A 20,440-nucleotide genomic window follows, 5' to 3' on the forward strand; every position below is an offset into this window, starting at 1 on the left:
GTTCCTCCTTGGGTCAAGGCAAAGACTTTGGTCTGGAACCATCATTTAATCCTTCTTCTCCTCACTAACATTCATCTGAATCCTTTCTACTTCTATTTCCGCTTCTAGAACATTGGCATAGGTAGTGGTTCCCAGGTTTGCTAACTTAACCCCTAATTCCATCTTTGGTCTAAGTCCTCTGATGAACTTGGTCAACCTCGTAAAGTCGGTTGGGACCAACTTTGGTGAAAACTTGACCAATCTGTTGAACTGGCGAGCATATTCTTCTACCATTAGCGATGACTGCCGAGGTGTAATACTTCTTGTGGAACGGTTCCACAAATCTTGTCCATATCATGGTGGTGACATTGTTAGTCTACTGAACTAAGTCCCACCATATTCTGGCATCCTTCCTGAGTAATGACGAGACGCAGGATATGCGGTCCGTATTACTGAGGTTCATGTGCATAAGAATTGGCTCCACATTCCTTAGCCACTCTTCTGCCTCAAAGGGGTCTATAGTCCCTTCGAAGTTTGGAGCGTGCTGCTTGCGGAACCTTTCATACACTGACTCCATATTCGGTACTGGATGTGGCGCGTAGTTCGTCATTGGCCATCCCCCATATGGACCAACTTGTTGGGGTGCTAGGGCCATTTGTTGTAGCTGCGGCTGCGGTTGCGGTGGAGGCTGAGGCTGAGTCTGCGCCTGTTGACGTTGTTGCTGCAAGAGTTCCTCAACTTGTTGTCGCCGTCTAGCGATTTCCGCGGTGTTGTCAGCTGACGATGTCGGCGCGTTGTGGCTAGTAGTAGCATGCACTCCTCTTCTGCGAACTGGAGGGCATCATTGGTCGTTGGAACAACGTTGGAGGCGTTTCCGTTGGTGCGTGCAGATCTTCGGAGCGACATCTTCACCAAAAGTTCTAACAGTCGAGAACTTGTTAGAACTTACCCTAATAGGCTCTAAGGAAAAAAATTATTCTAAAACAAACATATCTCGGACCTATTTATTATGACTTCTTATGAAAAATTATATAGGTCTTTATTCATTATTAGAGTGGGTTTCTATACTTTAGAAAAACAAGTCATCTTTATTTTCTAAGTGTGTTTCTAATCATCCTATATGACTTAATTCTCAGGCTCGAAACTTATTTTTGTTCCAAAGTTAACTATATTGAGGGAGGGCTGGGATCAGTAAAATCGTTCCCACTACTAAGGCCCCCTAACTCTCAATAAGGAAACTTGGTTCATTGATTTGTATCCATCCTCACTGAACTTAGTCATTATTCATTTTATTTATTACTTATTATGATTGCGAAAATAAAATCAAACTCATACATGATGATAAAATAACATGAAATTAATTTGGAAAAATAATTTTCACTTATTACAATCATAAAATAAAGAAATAAACAAAACAAACAATGAAAAACTAGCTATTATAAAAATCGGGATCTTCTACATCCGATCCTTCATCTAGCATATCATCATCTATCTCCTTATAATCATCGTTGTCTTGAGCCTCAAAATTTCCTCGGGGAAGATTCAAGAAGATCCTATGTTGTTGCTCATTAGTGAATTGAAACTCTAAGTCATAGGTGAACTTAAGTATGAGAGAATAATATCTTAGGGTTGCTTGTAAGTCATCATCATTATTTATATTCTCCCATATTTCTTCTAAAGTTAAAATTGCTGAAGGAAAATCTTTTAAAAGCCTAATTACTAGGACATATTGTTCTGCAGCTCTCATCATAATTTGCCTAGATTCTTGAAGGTGACCTATCTCATTGTGGAACAAGATCAATCTCCGAGTGATCCTTTCTAGTGCTCCTACGGTGTTTCTTGGCTCCCTTATTCTTTTTAAAGCCTTAATGGCTCGGATATCCTCATTGCTTAAAGCTCCGTTCATTCTTAACTGAAAACATAACTACTTAAGTTGTTAGCTATACTTATAAGCAAAATAACCATAACTTAAATACTTACTTGGCGGTCTGATTCGGAGCTTTGAGCGTGTGTATCGAGGAGAACTTCATGCGAAGGAACCGTTGTTCTGATACCAACTGTAATGACCCACTAATCTAGACTATTTGGACCATTAACGAAACTATACATAAACTTACATTTTTACGAAAATACCATAATTTATTATAAACTTGTAGAAACAAAGGTTACTTTCATAAAAATAAGTAGGATATGGGTACCCATTGTCTTTAAAACAAAAATAACTTAAAGTAAAAAGAGTTACATAGAAAATGCGGAAAATACATCTAAAACCATAAAAAAACATAAACAAGACTACATCCTCGAATCGAATAACGCTCGGCCCCTTGACTCCATTCACCATCGATACACATCCTCTAAGCGTCCACGAGTCTTACCGCCTCTTAAAGCTATTTTCCTGCACATAAAACAGAAAGGAATGAGCCTAATGCCCAGCAAGGAAAATCTAACACATAGTCATACACATAAATTTCATAATAAACATAAAGACATATCATAACACTTAATACATACACTTATTATAATGGGCATTATTACTTGGGGTCCCATAGACTAAACAAGCATATGCCCATGGAATTAGTGGGGTCCTACTAGCTAAGTAGGTCATATGCCCATAACCCATTTGGGGTCTTGTTAGCCATATGGGTCATATGCCCAAGCCTACAAACATACATACGTATCATAACACATAAAACATATAGATAACATAAGCACATAACATATTGATTCTAGCCTATTTTCCTTACCAAAGTTACCGGGATATGATGGACTGAGTTGGGACTTTTGGAACAATCCTAAAACCATATGAGAAAGAGTGAGTCTTATGAAGAAGAAGAAATGAAAAATGAATAGGAAGACTAAACCATTGAGAAATATGCTTACCACAACTTATGTGCTTAAGAACTTGGATTCCCTAACCAAAATAAGAATGAGGTTAGGGGACTGAGTAGAAGACTAAGAGAAAGGAAACATAACATGAAACAATGAAATAGAGTATCGGGTTTACCTCAAAGTTTTGCAAGACCAATCTAACCACAACCGAAATACTAAAGAACCTCACTTCCCAAAGTGTTTGATAAGCTTATGATGTTTAAGCTTATGATTTCCCAAACCCAGGTGTTTAACTCTCACACTCTCCTAACACTTGCAGCTTCTGAACTTAGAGTAAAAGGTGAATAATGGCTGGGTACTAGGTACTATTTATAGAGTTTGGGAATGAAAGTATCTTGATTTTACTTGAATAAAAATAATGGCTTTTTAGGTGAAAATCATTTGAATAATCGTTCAGCAGAGGCTGAAGACTCGTTCAAAAGATGCTGGACTGTTGAAGGAGTTTGAATGGCTGAAAGGAAAAGAATTCAAAAGTGTTTGAAAACATGCTGGTGGAGGCGATATATCGCCCCCTGTAGGCGATATATCGCCTGGGCCAGTATGCCCGAGGCGACCGTGCATCGTCTCGTGTTTTCCGTATCTACGTTCTGCGATATATCGCCCCCTATAGCTGCGATATATCGGCACACGCTGAATACTTAAACACGAAATTACACATTTTTAGCTAAGTTTGAATGGAGTAAACAGCCTTGACTAAGCCTTCAACGTATTCAAAGCTGCTGACTGACCCTATATCATTCAAACTTTACCCTTATTTAATTTAATCCTCAAAAATACTTAATCCTTAATTACCATTCATAACATGTGCTTAAAATCCTATTGGTTGATATCTAAACCTTATAGTATAATAATTATAATCCTTAATATCAGTCACATTAATCAAACCTTAGGTTAAACTTAATATTCTTAAACTATAGATTAAACTTAGAAAATCTATAAGTACTACTATGAGTGTCCAAATCATTCCCGGTCTGAACCAAAAATCCACAATTACAAAGATAATGCTATAAATACTATCATACTATTATCTATCTTAGCTAAGTAAAGTTCTTGGACTCTACACTTGTGATGTTTGGGGTGTGTTGGGATGGTTTTTGGGTTCATTTGGCATCAAGAATAGGCTTTGGAAGCTTGGAGATTGAGTTAGAAACGAAGGAGATGAAGAAGGTCGGTTCAGGGAAGTTTTGGGCTGGAGGTAGCGCTACAGCGCCCACCCTAGGGCGCTATAGCGCTCCTCAGGAGGCTTTTTGGCTTTTGGGAGGTTCTGAGTAGAGCGCTGTGGCGCTAGGGGTTGAGCGCTGTAGCGCTACCCTGTTCCTTCCAAACCCCGTTTTGAGTGTTTTTAAGGGTTTTTGACTTGGGGTTTCAATCCATAAGGCCCGGGATCGATTCTACTCACCGTGTGGGCATGTGTCGAGGTCCCGAGGGTGGTGCTTAGGTTAAGACCCTATTATTGTGGATTCTCATTAATGGAGGTTATAATTGGTTGTGATTAGGTAACCGCTAAGGAACTAAAAGACCGATCGTTCTCAGGGGTCGTCTTTATCATACTTCTCGCTCGAACTTGAGGTAAGAAAACGGTGTATGGATACAGTTGCACCCTGTACAGGTATATGACATGCATGGTTTGATATTGAGGCTTGTTGGTTGAAACATGTGAACGTGGATTGCATATTAAATGCTAATGAATGCTGATTACCTGTTTAAGACACTGACTAGTCAGGGACCGACTCTAAAGTCGACGATCACGCATTAAATGGCTCTATGGCATCAATGCGGAACCGACCCTAAGGTCGAAGAACTTATAAGCGCTTGCCTGGTCTACGACCAGATGACCATAGCCAAGGTATACGACCCCGGTGACCGATAGTCACGTGGCTAAGGGACGTTGTCCATAGTTTCGAATCTAGGGTTGTGAGGAAGGATATGTTGGTGACCAATCACCATGCACCTGTCCTGAACAAACTTATGAACGAAACATTTATCGATTAAGCCCTGGTGACCCTATCGTCACATGGCTAGAGGGAGCGATGCTCATCACTGTGACTTTTGGCTATTGTCACCTATTCGTCGGACTGATAGTCCTGGATGATTATTATGATCGTTGTTGATATTATATCGTATTCTATTGTGTTTTCTTGCTGGGCCTTGGCTCATGGGTGCTATGTGGTGCAGGTAAAGGAAAGGAAAAGCTTGGCCAGCCTTGAGTGGAGACCTTGGGCGGTGTGATGTACATACATGGCCGCTTGACCGCCACGGTCGAGGAGTTCTCAGAGGAACTAGGGGTTTACCCTATTTTTGCCGCTTAGGCCGGCGGAGTTTGTAAATTCGGAATTGTAGCGACTCTTTTGTATTACGAACTACTTGTAAACATTTTGAAAGGCTCATGAGCAGTTTATTTACTTAATGAAATGTACCCTTCCCTTTTTACTGGTTTTCTACCTTAACCTGATAATGACACTTAGATCACGTTTTTAGTCAAAGGACTCGGGTAGTGGGTCAAATTTCCGGTTCACCGTTCTCCGTAACTGTTCTGGGGTAGCCAGGGCGTTACAACTTGGTATCAGAGCAATGCCAAGGTTAGGGTTCCTGTAGACTGGCTGGGTATGTACACACATCACCGAAGTCAAGCTCGACTCACGGTTTGGTAACTATTTATGTGGTTACATGTATAATTGTGTAAATGTGACATATATGCTTTACCTGTGTTCATGAGATATTATGTTGAGCTTGTGCCCTGAGATATTATATCTTCAGCAAATGTGTACTGATTAGTACTGAGATTGCTGGCGCCTGCTTATTAGTATGGTTGTTATGAGTTATTATGTGATACATGCTGAGTGCTGAATGCTATGAACATGTATCTGCTTGTGAATATTGAATGACTGTGGAACGTGGTAATTGTCTGTTGTTCTTGGACCGTAAGGCGGCAAGAGGTTTAGTTATTACTACCTGACTGGCCGTATTGATTATTGTTTCAGTAAGGTATCAGTGACAGAATGAACTCAGGACAGACAGACATGTCAGCTGGCCAGAGTGATCCGGGCCAGAATAATAACAGCCAGGGTCAAGAGAATGACCAATCTCAGGTTCCACAGCCAGCACCTACAAACTGGCAATAGTTGTTTGATGATTTGCAGGCTATAGTGGTAAAACAGGGAGAGGAGCTTCGTCTCCTAAGACAGCAGCAAGTGCCTGTAGTGGCCAGTGTTGCAGAGGCACCTTCTGTGCCGGTGCCAGTTATTGGGCCACTGCCCGGGGTTGAAAACAGATTGGAACCTCTTTATGAGCGGTTTAGGAAATAGCAACCTCATGTGTTTGAAGGCAGTGCTGATCCCACCAAAGCTGAACAATGGATGAGCATGATGACCACTGTTCTGGATTTTATGAAGGTAGTTGGTACTGAGAGGGTGGCCTGTGCTGCCTATATGTTTCGGGAAGATGCCCGGATATGGTGGGAAGTGGTTGGGCAGACCAAGGATGTTAATCTCCTAAGCTGGGAGGAATTTCAGACCTTGTTTAATGAAAATTATTATAATGACGCCATTAGAGCGGCGAAGGCTGATGAATTTATGAGGCTACTTCAGGGAAACTTATCAGTGACCGAGTATGCCTTAAGGTTTGACCGTTTGGCAAAGTTTGCCAAGGAGCTGGTGCCCACTGATGGGACCAGGAGAGAGCGTTTCCTACAGGGGTTACAGCCTAGGTTAGCCCGAGATGTGCGCATCACCACTGTGGCAGGAGTCACTACTTATGCACAGGCAGTGGAGAAGGCACTTACAGCTGAAACTGCAGAGATTAAGATCTAGCGTGAAAGTGCAGCCAGAAGGGATTTCAGGAGGCCAGGTCCTCCATTTGTGCATTCTGGTAGGGGAGTTAGCCCCAGTCATCAGAAGAGGAAGGTTCCTGACACCTTCCCAGTTCCAGGTCCTGACAGGAGACCTCGTGGTGTTACAATAGGTCATCCTGGGGGCAGTGAAGCCTGGAGGTCTTATCCCGAGTGTCCTAGATGCAAGAGGCATCACTTGGGAGAGTGTAAAGCAAGGGCCTACTTCTCTTGTGGAGCAGTAGGTCATCTGAAAAAGGATTGCCCTAAGGCAAGAAAGGAAGAATCCAGGAAGGCAGACAGCTCGGCCCCAGCGCGAGTGTTTGCTTTGACTCAGGCAGAAGCTGAGGCTTCCCCCTCAGTTATTACAGGTCAGCTTCTTAGTGCAGGAACTATTTATAATGTATTGATTGACTCAGGTGCTACGCATTCCTTTGTTGCTAGCAGTGTTATTGATAGATTGTGTAGACCTTGTGATTTCCATGCTGTGGGGTTTGGTACTTTGTTACCCACTGGGGAGCTGGTGGTGTCCAGAAGGTGGGTCAGATCTTTGCCAGTGATAGTAGAGGGCAGAGAGTTGTCAGTGGATCTTATAGAGTTGGTTATGACTGACTTCGATATGATACTGGGTATGGATTGGTTGGCCAAGTATGGGGCAACCATTGACTGCAGGAGGAAGATGGTCACCTTTGAGCTTGAGGGTGAGGATCCTTTTGTATTTGTTGGTACTGTGCATGGACCCCGTATTCCTATGATTTCTGCATTGAGGGCTAGGGATTTATTGCAAGGGGGTTGCATTAGATTCTTAGCCAGTGTGGTTGATACCACTAAGGTCGTGCCAGTGAGACCAGAGGATACTAGACTTGTGTGTGAGTTTCTGGATGTGTTTCTAGAGGATTTGCCAGGGTTGCCACCACACAGAGAGATTGAGTTCGTTATAGAACTGGCCCCAGGGACGGAGCCAGTGTCTAGAGCACCATACAGAATGGCCCCAGCTGAGTTGAAAGAATTAAAAGTACAGTTGCAAGAGCTGTTGGATTTGGGTTTTATCAGACCTAGCTTTTCACCTTGGGGTGCGCCAGTTCTGTTTGTGAAGAAGAAAGATGGTTCTCTGAGGATGTGCATAGATTACAGGGAACTGAATAAGTTGACAATTAAGAATCGGTATCCTTTGCCAAGAATAGATGATCTGTTTGATCAGTTGCAGGGTAAGACAGTATTCTCCAAGATCGACCTTCGTTCTGGTTATCATCAGTTGAGGGTTAAGGAGGGAGATATACCGAAGACCGCTTTTCGTACTAGGTATGGGCATTATGAGTTTTTAGTTATGTCATTTGGATTGACTAATGCCCCTGCTGCTTTTATGGATAGGATGAACAGGGTGTTCAAAGATTATCTAGACCAGTTTGTGATCGTCTTCATCGATGATATTCTGGTATATTCTCAGACTGAGTTAGAGCATGAGCAGCATCTGAGGTTGGTTCTACAGAGAGAGCACAGATTGTTTGCAAAGTTCAAGAAATGTGAATTCTGGTTGTCTCAGGTGTCCTTCCTTGGGCACATTGTCAGTAAGGAGGGGATTAAAGTGGATCCATCAAAGATTGAAGCGGTCAGAGATTGGCCAAGGCCAAAGAATGCTTCTGAGATTAGGAGTTTCCTTGGATTGGCAGGGTATTACAGGCGTTTTGTGGAGGGGTTCTCCAAGATTACTACTTCATTGACTGAGCTGACACGCAAAGGTCAGAAGTTTGTCTGGTCAGACAGATGTGAGAACAGCTTCCAAGAGTTGAAATAGAGATTGATTACAGCTCCAGTTCTGAGTCTTCCTACAGACCAGGAGAAGTTTGTGATATACTGTGATGCTTCTCATCAGGGCTTGGGCTGCGTTTTGATGCAATCGGAGAGAGTTATAGCTTATGCTTCTCGTCAGCTGAAGGAGTATGAGAAGAGGTATCCTACTCATGACTTAGAGTTGGCAGCGGTGGTTTTCGCTTTAAAGATATGGAGGCACTATCTCTATGGAGAGAAGTGTGAGATTTATACAGACCACAAGAGCCTGAAGTACTTATTCACCCAGAAGGACTTGAACGTGAGGCAAAGGTGTTGGCTGGAATTAGTGAAAGATTATGATTGTGAGATTTTATATCACCCAGGGAAAGCCAACGTGGTAGCTGATGCTTTAAGCCGGAAGGGTCCGGGACAGATTCATGGTATTAGGCTGATAGCCAGAGAGTTGGCTGATGATATGACCAGAGCTGGTATAGAGTTGCTGGTGGGCCAGTTGGCCAATGTTACGCTACAGTCTACGCTGCTAGAGAGGATTAAAGAGGGTCAGTTGAGTGATCCACAGCTGATCAGGATTAGAGAGGATGTCTTGGCTGGAGTATCCAAGGATTATACAGTGTCTGATTTGGGGTTATTGAGATACAAGGGACGGATATGTGTTCTGTTAGACACTGCGTTGAGGCGGGAGATTCTGGACGAATCTCATACTACACCTTACTCTTTGCATCCAGGCACCACGAAGATGTACCAGGATGTAAGATCATTGTACTGGTGGCCAGGGATGAAGAGAGATGTAGTGGAGTACGTGGCTAAGTGCTTGACATGTCAACAGGTCAAGGCTGAGCATCAGAGGTCGGCAGGGTTATTGCAGCCTCTGGATATCCCAGAGTGGAAGTGGGAAGACATCACAATGGATTTTGTGGTGGGCTTGCCCAGGATTGTTGGTCAGAATGATTCCATTTGGGTGATAGTGGATCGCTATACCAAGTCAGCTCACTTTCTACCAGTGAGGACTACTTATACTGTTGACCAGTATGCAGATCTCTATGTGAGAGAGATCGTGTGCCTCCATGGAGCTCCTAGGTCGATCGTGTCTGATCGGGACCCTACATTCACTTCCAAGTTTTGGAAGAGTTTACAGACAGCCATGGGTACACAACTGAAGTTCAGTACAGCTTATCATCCTCAGACAGATGGGCAGTCTGAGAGGACGATCCAGATATTAGAAGACATGCTGCGAGCATGTGTACTGGATTTTGGTGGTTCATGGAGTAAGTATCTACCTTTGATAAAGTTCTCCTATAATAACAGTTATCAGTCTACCATCGGTGTTGCACCTTATGAGATGCTATATGGTAGAAAGTGTAGATCTCCCATTCATTGGGATGAGACAGGTGAAAGGAGATACTTAGGTCCTGAGGCAGTTCAGAGGACCAGTGAGGCCATTGATAAAATTAGAGCTCGGATGCTTACTTCTCAGAGTAGACAGAAGAGCTATGCAGATCCCAAACGCAGGAACGTAGAGTTTCAGGTAGGGGACTATGTTTTCCTCAGAGTCTCGCCATGGAAAGGGGTGAGAAGGTTTGGGAGGAAAGGCAAGCTGAGTCCCAGGTTTGTAGGTCCATTTGAGATCCTGGAGAGGATTGGTCAAGTGGCTTACAGACTAGCTTTGCCTCCGGCGTTGTCGGCCGTGCATAATGTATTTCATGTTTCCGCTCTTCAGAGGTATGTATCTGATGAGAGTCATGTTTTGAGTTATGAGGATCTGGAGCTTGAGCCAGATCTCTCCTTTGAGGAGCAGCCTGTTCAGATACTTGATCAGAAGGATAAAGTCCTCAGGAACAAGAAAATACCTTTGGTTAAGGTGTTGTGGAGGAACAGCAAGGTCGAGAAGGCGACCTGGGAACTGGAGTCTGATATGCGGAGTCAGTATCCCGAGCTATTCAGGCAAATTTCGAGGACGAAATTTCTGTAAGGAGGGGATAGTTGTAATGCCCCGGATTCCCTAATGTGGTTTAACGGCTGGATTTGTAGGCCGGGAGGGCCATAATTGCTTAATTTTTCCATCTAACGTGTTTATGTATGTTTATGAGAATTATATTATAATATAATGTTAATTGTATGCATGTCGGTGATATATGTTGAGACCACATTATGATGTGGGTTTGCTCGAGCTGTTCGACATGAGACGATCGTAGATTATTGATTAGCGGTTTGGTCACAACAGGTTTAAGTGTCGAGACTTGGTTTGAGTCACGGGGTGATTTTGATGATTAGAGCGTTACCGAGAGATAAAGGGTAACGGGATGTGAATTATTGGTGTTTATGATTTTTGAGAATAGCGGGAATTAGAGAGCGTTAATTATGATTAACGAGTTAGGAGGAAAGTACCAAAAATGCCCTTGGGAGTCTTTAGAACCATTAATTGACCTAGGGGTAAAATGGTCATTTCACCCCTAGGATAGATATAACCTTATTTAGCTGAAAAAGGTGATGGAAAAACAGAGTATCTTTGAGAGTTCTCCTGTACCTTCTTCTCCTCACTGTTCTTTGTGGTTTCTGAACCAATTTTGAGGATTCAAGCTTAGGAAGCAAGCCTTGGGAGTTTGGGAGTGTGTTCCATCATTGAAGAGCTTCATAAGCCAAGCTTTGGGTAAGTTTCTAACCATAGTTTCTCTGGTTTGCTCTGTTTTAGTTTTGTGTTGCAGCTGAAATGTTTAGGGTGAATTCATGGATTTTTTTGGGAGTTTTGGCTAGGGTTTCCATGCTTGTGATGTTTGGGGTGTGTTGGGATGGTTTTTGGGTTTATTTGGCATCAAGAATAGGCTTTGGAAGCTTGGAGATCGAGTTAGAAACAAAGGAGATGAAGAAGGTCGGTTCAGGGAAGTTTTGGCCTGGAGGTAGTGCTACAGCGCCCACCCTAGGGCGCTATAGCGCTCCTCAGGAGGCTTTTTGGCTTTTGGGAGGTTCTGAGTAGAGCGCTGTGGCGCTAGGGGTTGAGCGCTGTAGCGCTACCCTGTTCCTTCCAAACCCTGTTTTGAGTTTTTTTAAGGGTTTTTGACTTGGGGTTTCAATCCTTAAGGCCCGAGATCAATTCTACTCACCGTGTGGGCATGTGTCGAGGTCCCGAGGGTGGTGCTTAGGTTAAGACCCTATTATTGTGGATTCTCATTAATGGAGGTTATAATTGGTTATGATTAGATAACCGCTAAGGAACTAAAAGACCGATCGTTCTCAGGGGTCGTCTTTATCATACTTCTCGCTCAAACTTGAGGTAAGAAAACGGTGTATGGATACAGTTGCACCCTGTACAGGTATATGACATGCATGGTTTGATATTGAGGCTTGTTGGTTGAAACATGTGAACGTGGATTGCATATTAAATGCTAATGAATGCTGATTACCTGTTTAAGACACTGACTAGTCAGGGACCGACTCTAAAGTCGACGATCACGCATTGAATGGCTCTATGGCATTAATGCGGAACCGACCCTAAGGTCGAAGAACTTATAAGCGCTTGCCTGGTCTACGACCAGATGACCATAGCCAAGGTATACGACCCCGATGACCGTTAGTCACGTGGCTAAGGGACGTTGTCCATAGTTTCGACTCTAGGGTTGTGAGGAAGGTTATGTTGGTGACCAATCACCATGCACCTGTCCTGAACAAACTTATGAACGAAACATTTATCGATTAAGCCCTGGTGACCCTATCGTCACATGGCTAGAGGGAGCGATGCTCATCACTGTGACTTTTGGCTATTGTCACCTATTCGTCAGACTGATAGTCCTGGATGATTATTATGAACATTGTTGATATTATATCGTATTCTATTGTGTTTTCTTGCTGGGCCTTGGCTCATGGGTGCTATGTGGTGCAGGTAAAGGAAAGGAAAAGCTTGGCCAGCCTTGAGTGGAGACCTTGGGCGGTGTGATGTACATACAGGGCCGCTTGACCTCCACGGTCGAGGAGTTTTCAGAGGAACTAGGGGTTTACCCTATTTTTGCCGCTTAGGCCGGCGGAGTTTGTAAATTCGGAACTGTAGCGACTCTTTTGTATTACGAACTACTTGTAAACATTTTGAAAGGCTCATGAGCAGTTTATTTACTTAATGAAATGTACCCTTTCCTTTTTACTGGTTTTTAACCTTAACCTGATAATGACACTTAGATCACGTTTTTAGCCAAAGGACTCGGGTAGTGGGTCAAATTTCCGGTTCACCGTTCTCCGTAACTGTTCTGGGGTAGCCAGGGCGTTACATTTAGGCTATCTCTTATTAATTTGTTTAATATTAGATATACATGAAAATAAATAAAGATCCTGTATAAGTTTTTCCAACAACTGGCCTCAGAGCCTTTGGTAATCTTTATTTTCATGCATGAACATGTTTAAAATTGGATTATTTGATATGTTTGAATAATTGGATGGTTTTTCTTGTTTTTATGAACATATTGATTTTATGTGAATTTTAGCAATTTTTATGTTATTTTGTTGTGTTTTCTATGCTATTAATTTTTAAATATGCTTTATTTTGTGTAAAACATGGTAAAAATTAATTAGAAAATGTTTTTGGTTGAAAAAATTGCACAAATTTTTTTTTTTAATTTTTTGTTCTGGCTGCCATGCGCGCGCGCACACCGTGCGCACCAGCACATGCACGCGCGCGCGCGCCCCGCCATCGCCCAGCGCGCGCCCCACCAGCACGCCTCCCCGCGCGCGCCCTGTGCGCATCACGCGCGCGTCCCTCGGCAGCCTCCTGTGCTGCGCGTGGACACCGCTGCAGCCCAGCCAATGAACAGTAACCGATACGAGTACTGTTCATCCTATTGTTTTTTAATTTTTAATTTTTTTTTTTTAAAATTAAAGAAAATTAAAATTGTGGAAATTTATTATTTATAATCAAAACCTGAAATATTTTTTTGTTTATCATTTAAATTTTTTAAAATAAAGATATTTTTGTTAGTTGGGATTTAAATAATTAGATATTTTCTACAAAGATTCAAATTCAAATTTAAAAATAAACTAACAACTTAATTTTAAATCTTTTAATATATTAAAATATTAGAATTAAGATATCAGATATTTAAGATATTTTCATTTAAATTCTTGATTTTTTTTTAATCTTTATTTGAAAATATAAATATCTTTTTATTCTATAGTTTTTAATATTTAAATTATTTGAAATTTGAATATTGTTAGTTAGATATTTTTATGGATATTTGAATTTGTTTAACTATTTAAAATATTTTAGGGTTGTTATAACTATTTGTATTTTATTATTTTTAAATGTTAAAATATTAGATAATAGTTGTAACAACACAAGATATTTTTTGAAAATAGTTTAGATATTGATTTTAAAATTTAAAATTGGTTAAATTTTGAAAAATATCATATTTTTTTTCAGCCAATTAATAAAATATATTTTTTTAATAAATGGGATTTAAATTAACTTTGGTTAATTGTTGATAAATCCTATTTAAATTAAATTAATATAGTTTTTTTTTTCATATTAACCTAAAACAAGTTGATTGTTGATAAATGAAATTTAAATTAACTATTGTTAATTGTTGATAAATTTCATTTAAATTGACTTATTTTTTGTAAAAATTTAATTAATTTGAATTTTTTTTGATAAATTCTAGATAATTAATTGTGGTATTTTTGCAAATGAAATAAATTGTGGTATTTTTGCATAAATTCATAGAATTGCTCATATAGTAACATGATTAGGCCCATCCAATTATAACATGTTTGTTTGCACTATATGTGGTATTTTTGCAATTGGGCTTAGATGCATATAGTGGCCCATATGTTTGTTAGATATATGGTATTTTGCCAAATAAAATATTCATAAAAATGATAGGTTTTATTTGGGCCCATTAGAAAATGTAAAGTTTAAATTCCTCTCTTGTGGGTGATTCCACTTGTGAAGGCCCATTTGCTTTGCATGACTATAGTGGGCCTAATCAATTAATAACAATTAATAAAACGAAGATTTAAATTCCTGTCTTTTGGACCTTGTATGGAAGATAGGGGGCCTTTGTAGTGGGAACGACATACTGGACCCAGCCCTCCTCCATACAAGCCCAATTGTTAAGGCCCATTTACCTGAGTTGGACTTAATTGTATAGGTTCATTATATTAGTTAAACCTAAATATTGATTAGCAACAAATTAATTCTAAATTAATTGAATTTGTTTCAATGTGACACTTTAGAATTAATAAGAAATTATAGGACTTTGGTTTTAAAAATTTTAATCTGTTTAATTTTTTTTTGGAAAACCATAGTCATTAATTTTCTAAAAATAAATAATAAAAATACTAATTTTAATTTTATAATGAGCTTATTTTAAGAATTTTATTCGATCTCCACCGTTGGTTTAACATAGTCAATAGCTTAATGGGGCCTCGAGGCGCTTTGATTCGTCCCCCTACGGAAGGTGTTCATTAGTTATTTTGACAAGGTTAGATTTCGAAAGATAGATAATTATAGGTCAAATTCTACTAGACTCACCCCTACGGTGACTATTAGGACTAAATCTATGATTATTGAAACCGTGGGTCTAGCTCATAAAATAAGAGATTTTGTTTTCTTATTTTGATCGAATAGTAGGTTGTTAATAATGGTGTCCATTATTAAATGAGTTTACAACTCTATTTAACTAGTGGTATTTTTGACTCTCGCCAACCGGGACAAGGATATCATAGATTAGTTAAAAACCTAAAGAAATAGAGATATGATTGTTTTTGGTATTTTTTCTCATATCTTACATATTTTTGGTATATGTTATGATATTTCTTGAAATTTGTGTGAATAGAAGTTTTATTGAGCAAATGTGATTGATTTCTATTTAATTGATAATTTGTAGTTTTAAGTTAAGTAGTGTCTACTCCCATCCTTTCTCAACTTTCGATGGAGAAACTCACTGGAGAAAACTTCCATAATTGGAAGCAGAATATCATCATAAAGTTGATTGGTGACAACTCCGAGTTCGTCATGATTGAGGAATCCCTAGAATGAGCATCGTCTCCGCACGTTCTTGATAGCGTCGTAAATGCTTGGATAACACCATCTCCACACGTTCATGATGGCACCGTAAATTCTCGGATGGCACCGTGTCTGCACGTTCGTGCTCAACTCAACTATGGTCTGACGCAGCTCATGAACGAGCTTCAAATTATTGAACCTGTCATGGGTGGACCTAGTAAAGGAGGTGAAAATAAGACTACTGATGTCGTTGCACATCTAGCTAAGGCTGAAGCTAACCAAGCTTCGTCTTCGAAAGTTGGAAACAAGAGGAAATGTGGAAAAATAAACAACCCCAAGCCTGCAAATGCTGCAAAGACGAGTGCACAACCAAGTGCACAGACGCCTAAGGGGAAGAACAAGAAAAACAAGAAAGGTAAAGATAAGTGCTTTCACTGCAAAGAGAAGGGGCATTGGAAACGAGATTGCCCTAAGTTTCTAGCAGCGAAAAACAAAGGTAATGATCATAGTTCATTTATCTTGGAAACATGTGTTTTAGAGAATGATAAATCCGTTTGGATTAATGATTCTGGAACTACTAACCATGTTTGTAACTCTTTACAGCTTCTTGAATCGTGGGAGGAAGTGAACGAAGGCGGCTTAAAGCTTAGAGTTAGGAACGGAGCGTTCATTGCAGTCCAAGCTAGAGGAAGAGCTCGTCTGAAGTTCGGAAATAAATTTTTAATTTTAAAAGATGTATTTTTTATTCCGGATTTTAGTAGAAATTTAATTTCAGTTTCCATGTTGCAATTAGAACGATTTGTTATGACTTTCACAAGTTTTAATATATCTATTTCTTTAAATGGATCACAATTGTGTATTGCATGTTTGGAAAACGGGCTTTATATTCTGCGACCTAACGAACCCCTCGCTCTTAACAATGATTTATTCAAAGTAGCTAAACCTAGGACCAATAAACGTCAAAAGACCGATAACAATAATATGACGTATTTATGGCACTTGAGACTAGGTCACATTGGCTATGATAGGATTCAAAGACTTACAAAGGACGGACCTTTGAGGGAACTCACCTTAGGTGAATTACCTGTCTGTGAATCTTGTCTAGAAGGCAAACTGACCAAGCGTCCATTCTCTGCAAAGGGTGATAGGGCCAAAGAACCACTTGGTCTTGTGCATTCAAATGTTTGTGGACCTTTGAATATACAAGCCAGGGGTGGTTTTGAGTATTTCGTCACTTTCATTGATGATTACTCTAGATACTCATGTCTTTACCTAATGCATAGGAAATCAGAAACATTTTCAAAGTTTCAGGAATTCTTAGCAATGGCTAAGAACCAATTAGGTAAAAGGTTAAAGATCTTGCGATCTGATAGGGGTGGAGAATATTTGGATATGCAGTTCCAAGATCATTTAACTGAACTTGGGATTTTATCACAACTTACTGCCCCAGGTACTCCGCAACAAAATGGTGTAGCAGAACGCCGAAACAGAACTTTATTGGAAATGGTTAGATGCATGCTTAGTTACTCAACTCTACCAACTTCGTTCTGGGGACATGAAATTGAAACCGCAAATGACATTCTCAATGTCGTGCCGTCAAAATCAATCCCCAAAATACCTTTAGAACGCTGGAATGATCGTGAACCTAGTTTACGCTATTATAGAATCTGGGGGTGTCCCGCTCACGTCCTGAGGAAAAAGGAGGGAAAGCTAGAACCGCGAACTGAAGTTTGCATGTTTGTTGGCTATCCTAAAGGTACTCGGGGTGGACTTTTCTACAGTCATTCAGAAAAGAAAGTGTTTACTTCTACAAATGCTACTTTTCTGGAAAATGACTATGTCCAGAACTTTAAACCTCGCAGCAAAGTAGTTTAGAGGAGATGGTTAAAGAATTGACTCCAACCAATGTTCCATCGTCATCAACATGTGTTGATGATGAAATTCCCAATCTTCATGTACAACCGACGCAAGTCGATTTAAATGAAGAAAGTACCACTATTCCTGAGCAAACAGTCACGGAGCCTCGTCGTAGTGGGAGGGTTTCTAGAAACCCAGTTCTCTATGGTTTGGATGGTGAAACCAATATGGTTGTTGGTGACACTAGTGATGATGATCCATTGTCTTTCAAACAGGCAATGGTTAGCCCTGAAAAGGAACTTTGGCTCGAAGCCATGAAACAGGAAATGGAGTCTATGTACTCAAATTCCGTCTGGGATCTTGTGGAAGCACCTAGTGACTTTAGGGCCATTGGGTGCAAGTGGATCTACAAGAAGAAACGAGGTGTTGATGGAAATATCGAGACTTATAAAGCTCGATTAGTGGCAAAGGGTTATACCCAAAGAGAAGGCGTGGACTATGAGGAAACTTTTAGTCCGGTATCCATGCTCAAATCCATTCGCATCCTCTTATCCATAGCAGCCGCTCTCGACTATGAGATTTGGCAAATGGACGTCAAGACAGCTTTTCTTAATGGAAAGCTTGACGAGGTCATTTATATGGATCAGCCAGAAGGATTTAAAGAATCTGGACAAGAAGGAAAAGTTTGTAAGTTAAATAGGTCCATCTATGGACTTAAGCAAGCTTCTCGTTCCTGGAATCTTAGGTTTGATGAAATAATCAAAACCTATGGCTTTGAACAAAATATTGATGAGCCCTGTGTTTACCAACTGAAGGAAAATCAAATAGTGGTATTCCTGGTTCTTTATGTAGATGATATCTTACTCATTGCAAACAATGTTAAGAAATTATCAGATGTGAAGAATTGGCTGAGCACTCAATTCCAGATGAAGGATTTGGGTGAAGCAAGTTATGTTCTAGGTATCCAGATCATCAGGGATAGAAAGAACAAACTTTTAGCTCTATCTCAAGCAGCTTACATTGATAAAGTGCTTGAACGTTTCTCAATGACAAATTCCAAGAAAGGGCGTCTACCGTCCCGCCATGGAATTCATCTTTCAAAGAAGCAGTCTCCCCAGACTTCTGTAGAGGAAGATGCAATGAGAAAAGTTCCTTACGCATCTGCAAGTTGAAGTCTGATGTATGCCATGTTGTGTACTAGACCAGATATCTGCTATGCAGTGGGAGTAGTGAGCAGGTATCAGTCAAACCCAGGACCGGAACATTGGATAGCAGTTAAGCATATCCTGAAGTATTTGAGACGGACTAGGGATTATATGTTAGTCTACAAGGGTGGTGTTCTAAACCCTGTAGGCTACACCGATTCAGATTTTCAGACTGATGTCGATGACAGAAAGTCTACTTCTGGAATGGTGTTTACTCTTGGGGGTGGAGCTGTGATTTGGAGAAGCGTAAAGCAGTCTGCAATCTCAGATTCCACCATGGAGGCTGAGTACATAGCCGCGTCAGAAGCAGCTAAGGAAATAGTCTGGCTAAAGAAGTTCTATTCGGATCTTGGTGTTATTCCATAAATGGATAAACCGCTTGTGTTGTTTTGTGACAATACAGGAGCGATAGCCAACTCGAAAGAACCTCGTAGTCACAAGAGGAGTAAGCATATAGAAAGGAAGTATCATATTATTCGAGAATATGTGGCCAGGGGAGATGTGAAGGTTATGAAGATTGCAACTGAAGACAATCTTGCGGATCCGTTTACAAAGACACTTCCAGAAGCTACATTGGATAAGCATATCAAGGAGATGGGATTATTAGAATTAAGGCATTAGTTTCAATTAGTGCAAGTGGGAGTTTGTTGGGGTCTTATGCCCTAATTAAAACCCAAATTCTTTGTAATCTCATTTTATTATCAATAAAAGAATAGAAATCATTTTTTGACTTGGTCAATCACTTTGCTCACATGTTTTATTTTCATGATTATTTGTTTAATATAAACTTCTATTAAATCCCAAGCATATAGCTAATCTTATTTATAGTGATGTAATCACAGTGGAATATAAATATGATTATATGTTCAAAATAAGTTAGTCCTAAGATTAGTCAGTGCACCGGATTTACACTAACTTGCCAATCTACGATATGATCTACTTACACATTACAGTGTTATGTTCTTTCCAGAACATTAGCAAAGTAGATAAGATCGGATGTATTTGTTACATCGGACAGGTGCGATATTGACAGTTGATAAGATAAGTAAACATACCGTTATTATCTATTCTAGTCATATCATATAGTTGACCATAGGTCAATTCAATCTCAATTCTGAGTGGTTAGTATTCTAACTGATTGTATTATTTGAGTTCTTTGACTTGTTCGTTACCAGCTTACCCTACGGACTAGCCCATACTTACATCTTGGGAACTCGGTAGTATAATTGAGTGGGAGTGTTAATCATAGATATGAACATCTATAGCTTCTGATGAAGAAGTGAAACGATGGTTTCCTTTTAGTTTGGTTCAAGGTGTTAAATGATAGAGATCTCATTTCAGTAATTAAATTAGTTTACTGAAATATCATTTACAAGGAACTAAGTGTTTTAAGGATAAAATACAATGAGGGGTAAAACGGTATTTTAGTCCTATCCCATTGTAGACCATCTATAGAGGATTGAGTGACAATTATGGTTGTAACAATGGATAATTAATAGCGTATCTATATTTGTTATAGAGCGTTCTATGAATTCAAGAGTGCAATTCCAAGTCTATAGTGGAGTCACGAGGAATTAATAAGTTAGTAAATTTATTTGTTAGATTTATGATAACTTATTGGAGCTTGATTTCATAGGCCCATGGTCCCCATTGTACCTTGGATAAAATCATCTAGATAGTCTCAATTAATTGATTTAATCATCAATTAGAATTATCAAAGTTGACCAGGTCAATTTTGGATAGTTTCACAGAGTTGTGTAATTTTGAAAAGAAAAGAGAAATTATGGCATATTTATTAATTAAGATAAATTGGTATCTAAATTAATAAATAAATTTAAATCAAGGTTCAAATTATAAATAATTAATTTGATAAAGGATTTAAATAATTATTTAATTAATTAAATCAATAGA

This window comes from Humulus lupulus, chromosome 1, assembly GCF_963169125.1.
Source record: "Humulus lupulus chromosome 1, drHumLupu1.1, whole genome shotgun sequence".
In the NCBI taxonomy this organism is placed as follows: Eukaryota; Viridiplantae; Streptophyta; class Magnoliopsida; order Rosales; family Cannabaceae; genus Humulus; species Humulus lupulus.